We start from the raw sequence: 22793 nt of genomic DNA, 5'->3' as shown, positions 1-22793 counted from the left end.
ATTTTTAACAATGTAAATTTTCTATCTAATATTAAAAATAATAATAATAATTTAATTTAATTAAAAATATGATTTTCTAAAATTTATCTTAATAGTAATTATGTTCTTTTTACATTTTGGAGCAAGAGAAACATTTTTGCAGAGATGCTAAGCTTAAAATTACTTTAAAACAAAATAGAATTATTAATTAAAATCAAATTTAAATAAAATAGTCAATTTGTTAGTTTTTGAGTTTTATCTTTTGACAAGTTTTGCCTATGGTATTTTTAGGTAAGAATATATATATATATATATATATATATAAACCTGTTTATATTTCAATTTACCATTAGTGGTTTTTGGACCACAACTTATGGAGCCAATGGTATTCTTATGTTACTATATATATATATATATATATATAACTCTAGATTCATCTTAACTCCGAATTTACCAAATGTGAAAATGATCAAATATCTCGAGGTGCAAATTTCTCTTAGAGGGAAAATAGCTTTGATTCCTCTTAGCACTTGGTAATAATTATTCTAGATCCATCTTAACTTTGAATTTACCAAGAGCAGAAAGGACCAAATGTATTGAGGTGTGTTATAGTGGCTACAACCACCGTCCAAAATTTTGCTTTAGCTTCATTTTGGAGCCTCGCTATCGACCATCCTTAGCAGCATGTCTTGCACTGTTCAATAACATATGCTTCAATTAAATTTTAGTGGCTTATCATCCTGTGCTTGCCAGCTTGTTTGTCTCCCACCCTCAGGCTGACATTTCGGAGCTTGGTCATTTTCTGGTTGTTATGCTCACCTGGAAAATTGTGCAAATCTGGAGGGGAACCAACCTTTCTCTCCAAAATTGCGTAATCCATCTAGGATGTCTGCTATTGTCTAGAGATGTGCAGAATATCCAGGAAGATTCCCCTCTGGAAATTGCACAGAGCAACCCATCACTGGGCTTGCTCTAAAAAAATACACAATTCCGGCTGACAATAGGGCTTCAGCCTAGAAATTGCATAAAGCCTCAGGGACAACCAGACTAGCTCAGCCTAGAAATTGCGCAAAAGACACTCCAAGGCTTGCAGGCTATTGCATGTGCTCCCAAGTTGACTGGTTCCCTCCAGGACTAAGCAATATTGATTTGTATGCATGAGTTTCTTTTTCCGAAGAAAGAAAAAAACAAAAAGCAGCCCTAGATTTTAGGGATCTATTTTTAGCAGCTGGAGATAACATGCAAAAGTCGTTTTAGAAACCTCCTGCCAATTGTAACATTTTCTTCGATTTGTGGCATGCGCGTGATAAACCTCGATCTTTTCAAAACTATTTATTCGATGCTTCAGAGCTCATTCCTCACATCGATCTTGGAGCTTTGGCATCCCACATCGCATCTAGGAGCATTGGACACACTCAGCTCAACTTTTTCTGGTTAAGTCTTCTTTTCATGTCTTTTGCTTCTTTTCTATCGCTTTTTTTATTTTGGTTTATGTGAGTGTTATTTTCTTGGTTTTATTGAACGCCCATTGTCATTTTAATGCATATTATCTTGCAGAAGAAATGTTTCAAGTTTTTCATTGCATCTCACTATTGTCACATGCATGACACTGTTTCTGCAATGACGATCGTTGTTGCAGCGACTCTCTTCACACAATTACTTGTTTTCCCATTTTCTGAATCCTACATTCACTGTTTGCATGCATGATAACTTCATTCTTGTCTGCACTCAGCTTTGCCATGCATTTAGCCTTTTCATGTTTTTTCAGTCGCTTGTTGGCGGGTCTCAACTGCTTTGTCCTGGACCTTGCCTTGCCTGGCTTGCACTCTACTTTTTTTAGAGTGAAGGATCTGCCTTCCTCCTAGAAATTACATAGATTTGGCCCAACACTAGCCTCTATGCTTGCTTTGTGCAATTCTAAGAGGCAATGCCCTGATGGCCCCCAAAATTGCGCAGATGCAATTTTCTGGGTTGTAGTCATTGCTGATTGAAACTGCACATTGCACAGTTTCAGTCCTCAGTAGGCAAAGTTGCACTGTGCTTTGCGTAGTTTCAACAGTCAGTCAACCCACTGACGGTCCCAATTATGTTCTGCGTAGTTTTGGCAGTCAGCCTCCTGGGGAAAATTACACAATCTTTCAAGTCAGTCACCTAGGTGTGTTGCATGGCAGTGGTCAAGTTGTTTTGGTTTTCATATGACCCTATGCTTTCCATGAGTGTTTCTCTGTCTCCAAGTATCACAGGTGTTCATCTGTCTCTCAGTAGTATAGGTACAAAGGCCTCCACAAGAGCAAGGTCAAAGGACACTGTCGAGAGTGCAATTGGAGATGCAATTGAGCAAGTGTCTATGAACTTATCTATCTATGAAGACACTAAGTTGTTCATAGACAAGGATATAAAGATGAAATGGCAAGACATCAATGACACATTTCTAAGCACATTTGAGGAAAATCTTGAAGATAACAGGGTCTATGTCAACATACACAAGTCTGGCTTGTACCAGATTGCATGCAGGTATCCCACATTTCCATGTGTAGACATGATCCACTGGATTGTCTCACATACTGATCCAGAGACAATGGTGTTGAGCAGTGTAAGTGGAACAAAACTTTCTACCTTCAGGGCGAAGGACTCTCACGATATTTATTACTTGCCGTAGTCGATGATCACCATGGATACACCCTTCACCAAATCGAGCAGCAGTGCAAACTCAAGGGACATCTTGAAGAGATGGATGAAAGAGCCATCCAAGTTCAGGACAACATCCAACCAAAGGTAATAGATAAGGATATTGTGGAAGGCATATCAGCTCTTGGTCGTCTTCACATGCCACCTATATGGCCAAGAGAGCACAAAGACCTTCACATAGAGTTGGGTGATTGTGTTGGATCAACTCGCAAGCAAAGGAAGAACTTTGAACTAGTTCGACATGTTAGATATCAGGTTGAAGGAACAAGTAACAAAAGCCTCGCATCTGCCCAAGAGCTAGCAAGTGAAGTTATACATGTCCTCCTACATACTTGATGCAGTCTATGCCCATCAGCATTTCCTGGGCTTAGGTTGGGCATGAACACCTTCAGAAATCTCTATGCACACTTATTGTAAGTTTTCTCCAAATGTAGTTTCCCTGGACTTATCATAAAACTATCAGACTAGTTCGTCACGTCGTATACAGGATGATATTTGAGCAAGATCCACCTTGCATGTCGTAGGCAGCGATGGAGGCATTGATCGACATAACATATTGGTATGTCTTACCCCTTGGCACCTTCATCGAGATGTAGAGCATGGGGAAGACTCTACATGTTTTCCCGATGTTTTCCATGGAAGCTTGTCATGCAAGAAGTGTCATATCACATCTCGACAAGGTTGTCAGCAAGACTGCACAGCAAGAAGAAGGAATTTTCGCCCGCTCTTCCTTTGTAGATCAAGTTGTATGAGATCAACAATCTCAAGCATGTTGAGGCCGAGATAGAGGAATTCTAGAAATTCACCTTTGGCACCAGAATTTTCAATCCATATGACCTGCATTTCCTACTGAAGGACCACTATGCAAGAGCACAACATCCTTTGATCCACGAGGCATTTCATTGGCATGAAGAAGACCCATGGAGATATTGTTGTTAGGTCCCTATAATACTAGTGATTTCCCCATTACTATTGTCATTGTAGCTCTTATTGTTATTATTTCTCCTCTATTATCCCCATATTGTTATTAGTGTGCCCCATAGAAGCCCACTATTGGTATTGTTGTGCCCTTATATTATTATTGTTATGTTGGCTTTGATTATATTATGATCTCTTAGACTCCTATATATAGAAAGGAGGCTTAGTCATTTGTATCAACCAAGAATTTTTCATTTGTGTAATGTAAAGGAGGTTTCCCCCTTGAAGTGGTTGATTTTGAAGTTGTTGATCTATCTTTTCTATCTTTTTGTGAGCTGGTTCATAACATTTGGTATTAGAGGTTTGGATTCTAGGGTTTTGCTGCTCCAAACAGGTCATCATGGAATCGTTGCTATAACTTGTTGTGTGCAACGTTTCAGAAGCTAAAAAAAAACCATTTCCGCAGAAATCTTGGTAATCCCCAGGTCTAAATTTTAGTCCTTGTCTTGCTATATTTTTGGAGATATAATCTAAGGACGTTAGTGTTTTTGTAGGATCCCGAATTATATCGCAAACATATGACTTTGGGAAAATTGCCATAACTTTCTCTCTGTGTATCAGATTGAAATTTCGTAAGAAGTTACATAAATAGGATGGACTTCAGGTTTCTGTGCATCATTTTCAGGTCCGAAGGTGGAAACAATGACACGTGGAACTTCGTACAAGTTCGCTCTACTGAAAAAGTGTATAATTAGATGATATTGGGAGATTGGGCATAGCTCTTTCTTGGAGAATCCATTTTTGATCATACTGGTGGTGTTGGAAAGAGGACTCAGAGGGCTACCACAATTCACAATTTTAGTCCTTGTACATCCGAAATTTCAGAGATACATTAGACTCAATATCGAGCTCCTACAAAGTGAAAGAAGGTGTCTAGTTTTTTTTTTTTTTTTTTTTTTTTTTTTTTTTTGCATAAGTTTGGTTTGAAAAATTATTTTGAAGGAATTCGAAGAGCATAGTGAAGCATAATTATCATTAATTTAGGCTCCGAAGAGATAAAATGGAAACACCTAGTAAGTAACCTGAAAGCTCTAGCATGACTAATGAAGAAGAGGAAGAAATGCAACATGATATATCAAAATTATGAGATCAAGTGCAACAAATTTCACTCTCACAAAAAGTAACAGAAGCTAAGATGGATGGTTTAAAGAAATGCGTGGATGCTAAGATGGATGGCATGGAAGCTAAGATGGAAGTCAAAATGGAAGATTTGAAGACATATTTGACAAAGCTGCTACAATAAATGTTTAGTAATGGTGAAAGGGTAGTAAAGGAAACTCATGATGAGAACAAAAGAAATGTTAATCATGATTTCATAGATTCTAATGTTGGATAGAAGACCCACCATGTTCCAAAGATCCCATAACATGGATACTACAGTTGGACCAATATTTTGATCTCCATAATGTGCAAAACACAGAAAAGGTAAGCATTGTAACTTTATATTTGGAACCAAATCAGTTTGTATGGTATCGATGGCTTTACTCTCATAAACAAATTTTCACTTAGGAAATTTTAACAGAAAAAATGATAGCACATTATGAGGATACAAAATGCAACACTTTTTCGAGCCAATTAATAAATCTCAAACAAAAGGGTTCAATGATGTAGCACATTGAGGACTTCCAAAAATTGAATATAAGGGTAAAATATATTCTAGAGGAACATAGGATTGATGTGTTCATAGAGACATTAAAGGATAACATTCAACATGATGTTCACATTTGGGAACCTGATTCATTGGAGAAGGCATTCAGGTTGGCAAGAAAAATGGAAAGAAAATTATGACAACCAGAAAGCCTACCACTCACAACTATAAAGATGGAAGTGTTGTTGCCCCTAGCCTTCCACAACCTACAAGGTTGCCACCACAACAATTGGAAGAGAAAAGGGAAAAAGGGCTTTGTTACAGTTGTGATAGAAAACACACTAAAGGTCATAAGTGTGCTGAGAAGAAATTATTTTACATATATTGTGAAGATGGGGAAGAAAAGGAACAAGAAACATCAAAAGAAGAGGATATACACCAGGAACAAACCCTAGAGAAACAAGAAATGAATCTAACCATATCTTGTAATGCATTGGCTGGAATTACCACTCAAACTATCAAAATAGAAGGACATATCAAGAAGAAAAAGGTAATATTGTTGACTGATTTTGGCAGTACCCATAATTTTATTCATTGTAAGATAACCAAGGACTTGAATTACTTGGTATATCCAGCACCATAGTGTCAAGTGATGGTTGCTAGTGGAAGAACCATAAATTTCTCTTGAAAGTTCCATAATATCAAGCTATCCATGGGAGAATATGTATTGAATAGCCCAATTCTTTCCATTCCAATGGGTGGTGCTAATGTTGTACTACGAGTCCAATGGCTACAATCCTTGGGTACAATAGCTTTTAATTTTCAAGAACTATTCATGAAATTTTGTTCAAAAGGAAAGGAAGTTGAATTAAGGGGTATCGCAAGGAAACCAGGAAAGATAATCAACTCTAACGGAATGACAAAGCTTCTAAAACAAACCATGAGGCGTAATTGCACAATTATGTTCGCTAGAGGTTCCCACATCGAAATCATTTATTTCTCCAGATCTCCAAAAAGTCTTGGACAATCATTCCAAGGTACTTGAGACTCCCAAAGGCCTCCCACCTATTTTTGATCACGATGATGCTATTCATTTGATTGCAAGAATTGTTCCTCTGAACATCAGGCCTTATAGATATCCCTATGCCTAAAAGAGTGAAATTGAACGTATGGTTGCATAAATGCTTGAGGTTGGTATAATTCAACCTTATCAAAGTTCTTTCTGTACTCCAATAGTATTGGTGCACAAGAAAGATGGATCATGGCGCATGTGTCTGGATTATAGGGAGCTCAACAAGCTAACTATTAAAGATAAATCTCCCATTCCTTTCATTGATGAATTATTGGATGAATTGCATGGATCAATCTACTTCACCAAGTTGGATCTTCATTCAAGATATCATCAAATCAGAATGAAGACTAAAGACATTCTAAAAACAACATTTAGAACTCATGAGGGTCATTATGAATTTTTGGTCATGCCTTTTGGCCTTACCAATGCACCTTCTACATTTCAAGGTTTGATAAATTCCATCTTCAAACATTTCCTTAGAAAATTTGTGTTAGTATTTTTTGATGATATACTAATCTACAACAAGTCTTGAAAGGATCATGTTCAACATGTTGACAGGGTGCTCAAACTATTGGAGGAGAAAAATTATATACAAAAAGCTCCAAATGTTTATTTGGAGTACTAGAGGTGGAATATTTGGGTCATATTGTATCTCATGAAGGTGTTAAGGTAGACCCTAGAAAAATTAAAGGCATTAAGGATTGGAAAATCCCCACATCCATAAAGCACCTGCAAGGATTTCTCGAGTTGACAAGGTATTATAGCAAGTTTGTTAAGAATTATGGGAGAATAGCAGCACCTATAACAACATTATTAAAGAAAGATGCATTTCCATGGGCTCCAAGGGCAACACAATCCTTTGAACATCTTAGGGAGGCAATGTGCCAAGCACTGGCCTTAGCTATGCTAGACTTCACAAAAACCTTTATGATGGAATGCGATGCCTCAAGAAATGGAATTGGTGTTGTTTTAATGCAAGAAGAAAGACCCATTGATTTCGAAAGTCATCCAATCAAAGGAAAGTATTTACACAAAGCTATTTATGAGAAGGAAATGTTGGGAATACTACACACACGTAAGAAATGGTGAGCCTACCTAATGGGAAGACACTTCAAGGTAAAAATAGATCATGATAGTCTTAAATACTTTTTAAAACAAAGATTATCTTCAAAAGAGCAACAAAAATGGGTTAGAAAGATTTTGGGTTATGACTTTGAAATCATCTACAAAAAAGGGAAGAAAAATGTTATGGAAAATGCTCTCTCAAGAAAGGATGAATATGTGGAAGCATTGCTTTGCACAAATTTCTATTATCAAACCAGATTGGTTAAATGAAGCAAGGGATGAATGGAAGAATGACGAAGAAGTGTGGGCACTCATTCAAAAGTTACAACAAGATCCCAGTACATATGATACATTTAGCTGGAAAAATGATTCGTTATGGTACAAAGATCGCTTATACCTATTTAATAACTCCCAACTCAAACAAAAGATTCTTATTGAATTTCACACTTCTCCATTAGGAGGGCACTCAGGATTTTTAAAAACCTACCACAGGGTTAAGAAGGAATTTTTTTGGGATGACCTTAAATCAGATATTCTAAAGTTTCTGGTGGAATGTTTGGTTTTCCAACAAAATAAAGTTGAAACAGTTAAGACCCCAGGTCTATTACAACCTTTATCCATTCCAAGTCAAAGTTGGGAGGAGGTTTCAATGGATTTTATCATAGGTTTACCCAAGTCGGAAGGAAAGAGTGTCATCATGGTGGTAGTTGAAATACTTACCAAGTATGCACACTTTTGTGCATTATCTCATCCGTTTAAAGCCAATATAGTTTCTACTGCATTTATGGAAATAATTTTAAAGCTACATGGAAACCCGAATATTATTCTAAGTGACAAAGATCCCATTTTCACTTGAATTTTTGGACCAAATTATTTTCTTTTCTTGGTACTCAATTAGCTCATAGTTCATGTTATCATCCTCAATCTGATGGAAAAACTGGGATAGCAAACAAATGTTTAGAAGGATATATTCATTGCTTTTTCTTTGATAAACATGCACGATGGGTCAAATGCTTGCCTCTAGCTGAATGGTGGTATAAAACTTCCTTCCATACTGCAGCAAAAATGACCCCATTTATGGAACTTTATGGATATCATCCACCATCCATCAAATTATATTTAAGAGAAAATTCTAAGGTTCAAGCAGTGGAAGATCACATTGAGCATCAACAACAAGTTCTCCAACCCTTAAAGGATAACCTCACTTTGGCATAGAATAGAATGAAACAACAGGCATATCAACATCATGGTGAAAGAAGTTTTGATGTAAGTGAATGGGTATTCCTACAGCTACAACCATATAAACAAATGTCCCTCAAGAAAGCTAAGAAGGACAATAAATTATCACCAAAGTACGATGGTCCATACAGGGTGTTGCAAAAGATTGGTACCATGGCATACAAATTGGAGCTTCATGTAGCTTCTCGAGTGCACCCAGTTTTCCATGTTTCATGTGTAAAGAAGGTTATAGGTGAAAAGCTCCTAGTTCAAAAAATATTGCCAGAACTTGATGAGGAAGGAAAAATAATATTGGAACCTGAAGCAGTCATAGAAAAAAGAACTCAACAGCTATGAAATCGATCAATTTCGGAGTATCTCATAAACTGGAAGAACTTACCCGCTAAACATTCCACATGCGAGGATTAGAATTTTATACAGAATTATCCAGAACTACTCAAGCGTTAAGGACAACACTTTTTTGAAGGAGAGGGGCATGTTAGGTCCCTATAATACTAGTGATTCCCCCATTACTATTGTGATTGTAGCCCTTATTGCTATTATTGTGCCCCAATTGTCCCCATATTGTTATTAGTGTGCCCCATAAAAGCCCACTATTGGTATTATTGCGCCCTTATATTATTATTGTTATGTCAGCTTTGATTATATTGTGACCCCTTAGACTCCTATATATAGAAAGGAGGTTTAGTCAATTGTATCATCCAAGAATTTTTCATTTGTGTAATGCAAAGGAGGTTTCCCCCTCGAAGAGGCGGATTTTGAAGTCATTGATCTATCCTTTTTATATTTTTTTGAGCTTGTTCATAACAACTGCTATCACTTGTCAAGGCTCAATGAACCATTCAACATAGTTGTAGAGTGGTTAGTAAAGCAGAAGGCAGCAGCATCTCACAGAGAAACATCATCAACAGGAGCAGAGGGTAGCATACTTGCTCTTGGCAAAATAATAGAGGAAGGTTGTTGACAGCGCAGAGGAAGAGAAAAGATGCAAGTTCAAAGAAGATCCACTTGTGTTGAGAGCAGCTTCTGATCTTGAGGCTAAGGCGATAGTGTGGCAAGAGGATCACACAAATGCAAAGAGAGAAGTAGAAGTTGGAGGAAGTTGAAAATAAGTTGCAGGAGTTGAAGTAACAACTGAGGGAAGAACAAGAGCTGTGTAGAAGAGAGAAGGAACTGTAGAAGGAACAGGAACAACAGGAGGCGCAACATGCACATATTGATGAAACTTCTCCCATACAGGTTATTGAATCATCCAAGCCTCACCAAACCATGATCTCACCAAAACTAGCACCGAGATCACCAAACCAAATCGAGCTTGGAATGCCTCCGGACTCCATCACTATCCTTGAGGAAATTTCCATCTCCTTTTCTCTCAGTCATTACCGTAATCCACACTGGATCACTACACCCTAAACCGAGAATCCACCCTTACGCTTTCCCATGTATCTTGCCAAAACTGGTCAATGGATTCATAGGCCTTTGAAAATTTTGGTGAGACCACCTCCACCCCCAATTCCAAAACCATCTGGAAATTCAAAAGCTCAAAATCAAGAAACAATCCCATCACACCATGGCTATCTCTAAAATAGAAAGGCAAGGCTAAAAACCATTGTCATAACCTGGAAAGGCCATGCTACTGACAACCAGAGAACCAAACAGCAACATGCAAAGTCATGCATGTCAAAACTATCTAGGAAATCACACATACAATATGTTACTTGGAAGTATTCCTTCTGGAGCTGCCTAATCCTGCTCTTCCTTGCTTTCTCTTTGCTTTCCTTTCTTTTCCTTGTCCTTCCTTTTCTTGCTTTTCCCTTCCTTGCTCAAAAGCTAGAATTCTCCAAGAAAACTCTTACTTTCCAAGAGTGTGAATGAAAGAGCTCCAAAACTGAATTGACAAAAGGTTACACTAACCAAGCCTACCCATTGATCCTCAAAATCCTTTTTATCAAAGAGGCCTCTCTTTTCTTCATTTTCCATTATTTTCCTCCAGTTTCCTCTTCACATGGAACCTCTGTCCTTTCACCTTCCTTTTCTCCTAAATTCCATTATTTTCATAAATAAAATGAAAATTAATGCCACTTTGTATTTCCAAAGCCTTTACCATTGCCTTTGTAAATTTCCTTTAACCAAAATAACCAAAATGAACACCCACTAGGATGAATTTCCCAACATTCAGCTTGGAATACCTGTCACATGACCTTGTTCATATTTTTTCCTTTATTAACTTTTACATGGAATTTTGACTAGGGTTGTTAGAGAACCTTCCCCCTTGGGGGAACATTGTCCTTGTTGTTCACTGACACCTACATCCAGCAAGACCGCTGCATTCGAGCATACTTCCAATAGAACTTTATAACTTAGCTCGTTGCAATATTTACAATGTCCTTTGTTGAAACATGAAAAACATACCATTTAATGGAGCTTTATAACATAGCTCATTACGATATTTACAATAACCACATACACATATTCACATTTTCTAAACCAAAATATAAAATTATACGATTCGTGCATTAGCAATAACGGAATCTAGAGGCTTACACATCCACCCTAAAAATTAATGCCAAGATTCATTTCCTTCCTAGGAAGTCCAGAATCCACTACCAAAGTCAAAATGCACCCAATGCCTAGCACTACAGTCTTGCGCCACTTGTTCTCTTAGCGAATAGTTATCGACTCACTGTTCCAGAGATCATTCCCAATGTGCATCTAATTCCATCTGGAAATGCTAATGACCTAAAAACATCCATCCCTGACCTTCCATTATCTTCTACATAGTCCCTCGAGCAATCCAGTACCCCCCTTCCATGCAGTCACTCACCTTCCAAGTTCCTTAACATGCCTTATGCTGGGTGATCAATCCCTTGGCAAGATTTCCTCTCATCAGAAGGTAAACAAGCAAGGCATATACCCGCCTCTAAACCATCATGCCATTCATAGCATGCCCATGGATATCAATGCACACTATTGGGTACTAGTGTCCCACAACGACCCTGCTCCTAAAGTGCTTTAAGAACATACTGCTACTTATTTCAATTCCCATCCTTGATGCCGCCAATTCTTGCAGTTGGTTTCAATCACCCAACCTAGGCATTTCCTATGCTTTCTTGTACCCAACACATAGTTGCCATTAGATTTAAAATAAATTGAAATAAATTCACATCATACCTCATTGGTAGCTCGTTAATAAGGTACACTTGCAATCCTGTTTATAAGCATATGTTGAAAATAGAAACAAGAAATGTTAAAAATAACATCAAGAAAAATCCTAATTCAAGTTTGTCCTTGAATTAAACTAGCAATTAAAGTGTAATTCTAATTCTCATAGCATCTTATAGCAGTTAACTAAGTTAAGTTGACTTAATTGACTTAGTAAATTCAAGTTCGGAGTCTATCTAAATTCATGTATAGTGATCCCTAAATGTTAAGGCGGAGGTTGAGTTCTGATTGACTTGTAATTATTTAATTCAGTTTAGCTGAGTTAAATCCAGTTAAACTAGTTCTAACTAATGAGTAAGGTAGATTCAAGTCAATTGTTTTAGCATATTACAATCTACAGTTTGAATCTACAAGGTCTTTCTATAAGAAATTTCTACATGGTATACGAGCTAGATTTGTAGAAATGTGTACATGGTATCAGAGAAGAAATCACGATAGAATAGAAGAATTTTAAGTTGTCCTTGCAGATTGATAGAGCTCTAGTTCAGGGCAGATCTAGAAGACCCTATGTGCATACTTTTTAATGGAGCAAGAAGGTTACTAGTGGGAAGATCAATGAGACAAAAAGGAGTCATGATCATTGATATTGGTAGGTTGAGGAGCAAAGAGATTTCCCACAGGGAAATAGAGACTCAAAGGGAGTCTTGTTTCAGAGAGAGAAACCCTATGGAAGCTAGTGCCTCAGGATCTAGGGAGATCAGACTCATTATTGCAGTAGTTGCAGCAGCAGTGAAAAAGAAGCAATAGAGAAATTGCAGAAGTAGTATGAGTAGATCAGATTTAGTTCATGTATGCAAATCCTTGAGGATAAAGGAAGAGACTAGAGATTTGGTGGTTGAGAGGGAGCATGAATTACCTCTCAACATGCAGCCCGAGAAGTAGGCTTAACAACTTGTGGAGAAAACAAAATTGGAGAAGTAGAGAGGAGGTCAAGTGGAGACTTCCACTCAAGAAGAGACCTCTAGTAGGGGGAAGTGGGGCAATGTGAAGAAATAGTCCCAAGAGTTACAAAAATTTGTGTAGATTGCATTGAGGTGTTTTTTGTCTCATGGATCATTACCTTGCTATGGGGGGCGGCAATATTCAGTAGCAGGAGGATCAATGTGAGTCAGATACTGAGGATTGCAGAGAATTGTTGACAACAGAGCCCAAGGCTCAGTAGTAGAGTCAACAAAAACACAATTTACCTCGTAGACAATTACAGACACAATTGATTCAGTTTATTTTGTTTGCATGCTTTTTGGTTGCAGATGTTGGATTAGAAACAACAACATTAACGAGAGTTGCATGTAAGACATTCCAAAGGTACCAGATCAAGATCGACTTGAATTCATTTCTTGTTGAGATGGAATGTTGAAAATAACAACAAAAAATGTTAAAAATAACATCTAGAAAAATCCTAATTTAATTTTGTCCTTGAATTAAATTGTAATTCTAATTCTTATAGCCGTTTGTAACACTTAAATAAGTGAATTAAATTGTAATTCTAATCCTTATAGCCATTTGTAACACTTAAATAAGTTATGTTGGCTTAGTTGTCTCAGTAAATTCTAGTTGGTAGTCTATCTAGAGTTATGTAGAGTGATCCCTAAATTTTAGGAGCCTAGGTTGAGTTCTGATTGAACTATATTATTTAATTCAGCTTAACTGGGTTAAATTTAGTTAAACTAGTTCTAACTAATGAGTAGAGTAGATTCAAGTCAATTGTATTAGCATATTACAATTTGCAGTTTGAATCTACAAGGAAGTTCTACAACATATCACATCAGGTCAGCTCAAGATGCAACCATCATAAATCAAAATCATGAATTTCATGTAATCATCATAAACCAGAATCATATATCACATATAACCATCACAAATCAGAATCATAGGCCATATGTATAATAAAACTAAAATAAAATACTAGTACTTATCCTTCATCAATGCTTACTTCTGCCTTTGTTCTTTCTGTACACACACTGGATCGATTGCCATGCTAACAAGAATGCAATTCCTTTGCTTCTCTTCAATCACGTACGTATACACAATGTAGATCACAACACATACATCCACATACAACATACAAAATCACACAATGCATACACCTACACCTGATATACATCATGACATATACACCTACACCTCATATACATCACGACACGTACACCTACCCCTAGTTTACAACACAACACAATGCATACTCCAACATTTGGTGTACAACACAATAAACATACATACACATAGTATGAAACAACAAGTACACGTTTCATAATGCCACGACTACACAATTCACATACGTAGTAACGCATGTACACAACACAACATGTATGACATTCACATAATACCACATGTACAACATGTACATAATTCACCTATACACAACACTTCCTACACAACATGTGCACAACATCTCATCTACATGATACCACCTACACAATGCCATATGTACATAGTAGCACCTGTACAAAATGTACACAATATCACATGTGCACAACACCACATGCATGACATGCACACGATACCACATGTAAACAACGCCACACGCACTACATGTACATAGCACCACCTGCACACAACACCACATGTACAACATGTACACAACACCACATGAACACAACATCACATGTACAATCATGCACACAACACCATATGTACATATCACCACATGTACAACATGCACACAACACCATATGTACATGGAACTGCATATACAACATGTACATATCACCATATGCACACAACATCACATATCAATCATATGCACAGTACAATATGCACACAACACTACATATCCAACATTTACATAGCACCATCTATACCCAACACTGCATATACGATATGCACACAACACCATATATACAATAGGCACTCAACACCATAGGTACAATCATTGAATATACAATAGGCACAACATATACCCAACAGTAGCATTGAAGATCTAAAACCAAATTTTCTCTACCAACCAACCATTCTTCCAGTGTCTCTTTGCCATCCATGCTTATCCTAGCATGGCAAAAAGCACATTGTTTTCATTCCGCTAATGTATCCTTTAATGTTACCTGTCATAACATAAACATAGGCATAATACTAGCATACAATATCAATTCATATCGACATGATACTAACCTCATATATTTGTCATCACTACTCTTCCCACTTGATTCCTCATAAACCAAGAACCTCTTCATGTAATTCACTTGCATAAGCAATCATTCCTCCATAAGAATGATCCCTAGTGACCCTGTCAGACAACAACATACATACATACATGTATATATATAAACATCAACATAAAACAATCATGATCTCTGATGACCTTGTAAGATAACAATGTACATAGATACATATAAGCATTAGCACAAACAAATCATGATCTCAACATAATTACTAGATATCAAAAAGCCAAGGTTAAGAGAAGTTCCTTTATTCATGCACAACATGTAAAATATTAAGAACAATAGTTCCCAACATAGCCAAGGCATCTGAAACTTGAAATCAATTTACTTTACCCTTCTTATCACCTTTCCCATGATCATCCATTTGCCTCAATGAACACAACCAGTCCAACTAGTTGTCATACACTTGCCTTCACCTACCCTTATACATGCATTGAGCTTCATCCAGGCCTTATGTCACCCATTGGGTAAGACAAAACTCTCCCTGAACTTCATTACTTTTCTCTTTCCCAAACCAACTCCCAAGACTCAAAACATAGAAGGAAAGACAAGAAAGAAAACAATGAAAATCAATAAGAATACGACACTGCAAATAAATTGGCAAGTCCTTGCACCAAACGCAACAAAGATTCAATCAAGAACAACCAAATTACAAATACCAATTATTCAAAACTAGCAACAGGCACCATGAATCCATCCCCGTGGATCCAAATGCCTCAAATTTAAATCTCAACCCAAGCATTCTTTAATATTTCATGGAAATCTCTTTTTGCATGCAATCCTCTTCATCATACTTCCATAAACACATAACTATCAGTGCATAAGTAAACATAACAAAAAAGTAGTTGCCTTACCTTATCATACTAATGCCAAGCATGTTACCCTACAACTGCTCACACATGTCAACCAGATGTTCCAAATATAAAGACAATCATATCTATCAATTTTAAATCAAACTTTACCAAGACTAACAATCATGTTGTAATCCATAGTCAACTCATAGTAATTAGACATAATACTACAACTATCACCTACTTACACTCAAGTACATGTCATATATCTCAACACATATGTGTGAGTAAAACCATCTTAAAACAAGACCATTTCTTGTTGCAATCTTATAGACACATACTCATATCACGCGACTAATCAAACATTCAACAACAGATAGATGACATAATAGACATCAACACCCAAACACCAAATAAATGACATAATCAAGCATTCAAGCACAAAATAGGCGACATAAGAAAGCTCATACCTTAATGTATCTCAAGGGAGGCTATCTTGTCTGCACAATCAATTTAGATTAGCATGATATAACTTCACGGCATATCAACTCAAACATAAATAAGGTCATGATATCAATAATATTCACTAGCTAACATGTTCACATCATAAACTCATAAACAATTTTCATTCATACATAATAATCAAATATGTGCAGTCAGTCTAGATTAGTATGACATAATATCACAACATATTAACTCATACCTGAATGTCATAACCCTAACCATTTTCATAGATCAATACAAATCACTATGATACATATAGCATCAATATCCTAATGTAATAACCTTCATCATCAAGTTAACTAAGATATAACAACAATTTAACACACAACATGCTCATCAATCAACATATAACATAGTCATCAAGCTAACTATCATATAACAACAAAAGAATTCATATAACAACAAGTTACTATCATTCACCACTATTCGACACATGTGCATATGACCACACTGATTTAATGGCATCTACCATGCATGTAACCATAACAACAATAAATTAAAAACATGTATATAACCCTAATGCATAAAAAAAATCCATTAACTATCATACGTGCATGCACAACATACAAACTTGTGTGATGACATGCTCTTGCCTCAAGGCCCAATGTTGCAACTTCACTTTGACTGTCTACATCTCCTGTTTTATCTCAAACAACTCATTAGCACCATAACATACCAATAACATCATGATGACTTGAAATTCCTACAACGGCCTCATGCATGGCAACCATGCCCATAATAGTGCATACATAACAACATATAATGTTAGGTCCCTATACTACTAGTGTAACCCCTTATTGCTTGTAGTGCAACCCCCTTATTGTATTAATGTGCCCATATAGTCCTCATGTTGTTATTATTATGCCCCATAGAAGTCCACTATTGTTATTGTTGTGCCCTTACAATATTACTGTTATGTAGGCTCTGATTGTATTGGTACCCCTTAGACTCATTCATATATATAGAAAGGAGGTCTTGTCATTTGTATCATCCAAGAATTGTTCATTTTTGTAATGTAAATGAGGTTTCCCTCTCGAAGAGGATGATTTTGAAGTCGTTGATCTATCTTTTCTATTTCTTTGTGAGTTGGATTCATAACATTTGGTATCAGAGGGAATATTTGGGTACTCAGTTAGCTCATTGTTCATCTTATCATGCTCAATCTGATGGGTAAACTGACATAGTTAACAAATGTTTGGAAGGATATATTCATTTATTTGTATTATATAAACAGACACAATGGGTCAAGGGATTGCCTCTTTCTGAATGATGGTATAACACTTCCTTCCATACTACAGCAAAAATGACCCCATTTATGGCACTTTAAGGATATAATCCATTGTCCATCACATCATATTTAAAACAAAATTCTAAGGTTCAAGCAGTGGAAGATCACATCGAGAATCATCAACAGGTTCTCAAACTCTTAAAGGATAACCTCACTTTGGCGTGGAATGGAATGAAACAACAGGGAAATCAACATCACAGCGAAAGAAGTTTTGATGTAGGTGATTGGGTATTTCTATGACTACAACCATACAAACAAATGTCCCTCAAGCAAGATAAGAAGGATAATAAATTATCACCAAAATATTATGGTTCATGTAAGGTGTTACAAAAGATTGGTACTATGGCATACAAATTGGATCTTCTTGCATCTTCCCGAGCGCACCTAGTTTTTCATATTTCATGCTTAAAGAAGGTTATAGGTGAGAAGATCCCAGTTCAAACAATATTGCCAGAACTTGATGAGGAAGGAAAAATCATATTGGAACTTGAAGCAGTCACAAAAACAAGAAATCAACAGCTATGAAATCGATCAATTTTAGAGTATCTCATCATGTGGAATAACTTTCCCGCTAAATATTCCACATGGGAGGATGAGAATTTTATACAGAAGCATCCAGAACTACTCAAGTATTGAGGACAACACTTTTTGAAGGAGAGTTGCATGTTAGGTCCCTATATCCTACTATAACACCTTATTTTTAGTTGAAACCCCCTTATTGTATTATTGTTCCCATATACTCCCCATGTTATTATTATTATGTCCGATAGAAGCCCACTATTTTTATTGTTGTGCCCCTACAATATTATTTTTATGTAGGCTCTGATTGTATTGGGACCCCTTAAACTCCTATATATATAAAGGAGGTCTTTTCATTTGTATCATCCAATAATTGTTCATTTGTGTAATGTAAAGGAGGTTGGCCCCTCAAAGAGGATGATTTTGAAGTCGTTGATCTATCTTTTCTATCCTTTTGTGACCTGGTTTCATAACAAATGCATATACAACTGAAATGCATTCATGAGAACCACATCTCGACAACAACATCATCAACTTATACATGACAAAACAATTATAGTAATGACCACTACCACGCATACATACCAAGCACATATACAACCTACATGCATGAGTGACCAACACACTGCCCATCTTGTCCAAGGGGTGAGACATGCTTCAATACCACTCAATGGTATCAAATATCACCGAAAAAGAAAAGAAACCAGACACCACCCAAAGAGAACAAAACCACGCTCTGATACCACTCTGTAACATCCTCCTCCCACATCTACCCAAGTAACTATCCAACCAGGCTAAACATGTGTCGTGAAGTTAGTATGATATGATTTGACTCCCTATGTGTCAATTAAGGAAGTGGAACCAGCAAAACAAATCACACAAACCTTCCACATTAGCAAGAGAACTCCCAGGAATTATCCCAATCATTCAGGTAATGAGCCCCTAAGACAACATAAATTTTTAGTGCATCAAACCCCTGGACACTACCTTGATATGGACAAGGGTGCATCTAGGAGGTCTCGAAGCTCCACGACAAGGGAAAGTGAGCTTCTGGGGATTTGTTTCCTTGGCGTTGTGCCTACGACTTAGGGATTTGTGCCACATTTGAAGCCCATAATCTAGATCACTACTGAGAAACCCAAGTAGCTGCCAGAATCCATATTTACATGAAAACAAGACTTAAAAGCCAAAAACTGGCTCAAGTGCTAGGCCAGACCATTCCTAATTCGAACTGACATTCTGTCAAACATGTGGCATCAATGCAATATGTATGACATTAACACAAGATAGAGCATAAGTGACTGATAACCCATATGATACTAAACAAGAATGACCCCTGCCCTCTTCCTTTAACTGCATTGACATCAATTAGGTCTTGCATCCATTATCCTTTCAGTTACAAGTACATACATGAAATAACCAAAACTATAACCAATCATATAACCATACCTATAACCAAAAGTAAACCATGTAAATAACAATGAGATAACAACCATTAATTCCACATAATAACAGGTATAAAATCAAGAGAACTTAGCTTTTATTAAACATAGGTAAGAGCCAACCAAGTTTGGGACATCCACGTACCACCGAACCATAGACATGGATGAACCAAATATTTCTTTCAACTAATCATCCCTGTGCCATATTTCAAGCATGAATGTTGGATCTCATGGATAAACCAATCCAAAAACAACTAAGGGAATCTAGAGGTTAAACCACCTCCACGCCTGCCAAACCGTGATCTCACCAAAACTCGCACCAAGATCACAAAACCAAATCGATCTTGGTAAACCTCCAGACTCCATCACTATCCTTGAGGAATTTTCCATCTCATCTTCTCTCAGGATTTACTGCAATCGACACCGGATCACTAGGACCTAAACCAAGACTCCACCCTCAATATTTACCGTGTATCTCACCAAAACTGGTCAAGGGATTCCTAGGCCTTTGGGAATTTTCCTGAGACCACCTCCACCCTAGATTCTGAAACCATCGAGAAATTCGGAAGCCCAAAACTGAGAAATAATCCCATCACACCATGTCTCTCTACAAAAGGAATGCCAAGGCCGAAAACCATTGTCATAACCCGGAAAAACCATGCCACCGATAACTAGAGAATGAAATACAAACATGCAAAGCCATGCATGCCAAAACCAGCTAGGAAATCACAAATGCAATATGTTACATGCAAGTATTCCTATTGAAGTTGCTTAATCTTTCTCTTCCTTGCTTGCTCTTTTCTTTCCTTTATTTTCCTTATCCTTCCTTTGCTTTCTTTTCTCTTCCTTGCTCCAAAGCTAGAATTCTCCAAGAAAACTCCAAGTGTCCAAGAGTGTGAATGAGAGAGCTCCAAAACTAAACTGGTAAAATGTTACATTGACCAAGCTTTCCCACTGATCCTTAGAAGCCTTTTTATCAATGAAGCCTCTATTTTCTTCATTTTCCATTATTTTCCTTCAACTTCCTCCTCACATGTAACTTGTGACCTTTCACCTTCCTTTTCTCCTAATTTCCATTATTTTAATAAATAAAATGCCAATTAACGCCACTTTTCATTTCTAAAGCCTTTTCCATTGCCTTTGCCAATTTATTTTAGCCATAATAACTAAAATGAACACCCACTACAATGTTTTCACCAATATTCATCTTGGAATACATGTCCCATGACCTTGGTCTTATGTTTCCCTTTATTAACTTTTACATGGAATTTTGAGTAGGGTGTTATAATTTATATATGAAGAGATCTTGCATAGGGTGCACCATCCTAGCCCTTTTATACCTCCTTTTCTTCAAATTTTCCCATGTCTGTGTTTTTTCTTTCCAGACCAGCTAGGTATATATGATGATCTTGCATGGTACCTATAATATCCATAATTTCCTAGACCACAGATTATCAATAAGAAATCCTCCTCTCCATGATTTTATCGCCTGTGCTAGATAGAAATTTCCCTGGTATGTAATTTGAAAATAATACCTTCAGATAAGTCATTTTACATTCCTATTCCCATAATATTTTCTCGATTAATGAAAATATTACTACCTAAGCCAAAATGATAGCAGATGCGTTTGAGGAACCATAATTTAATTTTGTTGAAACTTAACCAAATATATGAGTCAATGTTTTTTCCAATGTTTCCATCTCTGATCCATATCTTCACCTATTTATTGTTAAGATATTTTCCCTAAATGATGTCGCTCCATGTAATCTTGCAGAAGAAAGCATGCCATAATAACTTCATCAAAAGTTCCCACCCTAATTTTTTACGTCTGGGATCCCATAACCCCCATATTGTTTTGGTATAGTGATCCTCTCTCATCTAATCAGATGATATTTAGGTTGGTCTTTGAAGCCTACCCATATGAAATTTTCCATAATGTTGCGTATTTTGTTAATGATAGCAGTGGGAAGACAATATAAATGAGCTAGTAAATTGATAATTGTTGAAGTACAGACTATACCAGGGTGACCCTTCCACCCATTGAGAGAGATCAGTGCACCCATCTGAGAATTTTAATGTGGAATTTTTCCACAATCCATAACTAGTCATCATTTATGTAATTATTTCGTTTGATCGTAAAGCCAAAATATATCAAGCCTTCGCACATAGGTTGTGTGGCCACACCAAAAACAATGGAAATGTATTCAATATTTGCTCGATCCCCACCTGCATATATAATAGAATGGATATTTCTTCATAATCATAATGTCTGATGCCACTCCAAATCTACAAAAAATGTGGTGAAGTGTGATCCGTTGTGTTCTAGATAACAACCCAAATGTGAGTATATCATCAACGAAAAATTTGTGTGATACTTCAACACTTCTACCCAATTTTAAGCCACTAAAAAGGTCCTCGGATCTTGCCACTCTAATCTTATGGCTAAATCCATCAATAACAAGTATAAAAAGAAGGGGTGAGAGTGAGCATCCTTGGTGTAAACCTCTCCTGGCTCCAAAAACATTTGTGGGGTAACCATTAATGATAACAACATATTAGATTAAGGACACACAATCCATGATCCATTCGATGTTATACATTTCCAATCCAATCCTAGATAGAATGATACATAGAAAGGCCCAATCTATGTAATCATAAGATTTTTGCAAGTCCACCTTCATAACAATCGCCTCTAGTTTCTTCGTGTGGATGGAATGGAGACATTCTTGTGACATAGTAATTGCATCATGGATCAATAAGTTGTGAAGAAACTTTTATTGTTCTTTGATGATCTAAGTAGAGAGGGTGGACTTAAGGCACTCCATAATAATCTTCGAAATTTGTTTTTATGTGATATTACACAATGAGATGGGCTTGAAATCCTTAAAAGTGTCTGAATTCGATTTTTTTTGAATGAGAGATATGAAAGTGGAATTGATGGTACCAAGGATATAACCATGAATCCGAGAAGCTTCAGTCATAAGGAATAACTCCTTACCCACCAGGTCAAATAAATGTAGAAAAAATTCTACAGTCTAGTCATCCAACTCGAGACACTTACCTTTAGAAAATGTCTTGAGGACCTTGTGTATTTTATCGATATCAATGGGATTGTATGTGAGTTGATTTTGTGCCTGATCAAACATGGAAGGATAGAAATGTGAACCCCAAATTTGTTCCTTGATCTGAGATCCATCGCGTGCCGGGAAAAAATATTCAAAAAATAGGACAACTTCCCTTTGAATTTCAGTAGTATTGTG

Source organism: Pinus tabuliformis, chromosome J (assembly GCF_031772625.1).
Source record: "Pinus tabuliformis cultivar Carrire ecotype Pingquan chromosome J, CPIR1, whole genome shotgun sequence".
NCBI classification, from domain to species: Eukaryota; Viridiplantae; Streptophyta; class Pinopsida; order Pinales; family Pinaceae; genus Pinus; species Pinus tabuliformis.
The sequence above is the reverse complement of the archived record's forward strand: the minus strand, read 5'-3'. Positions refer to the sequence as shown.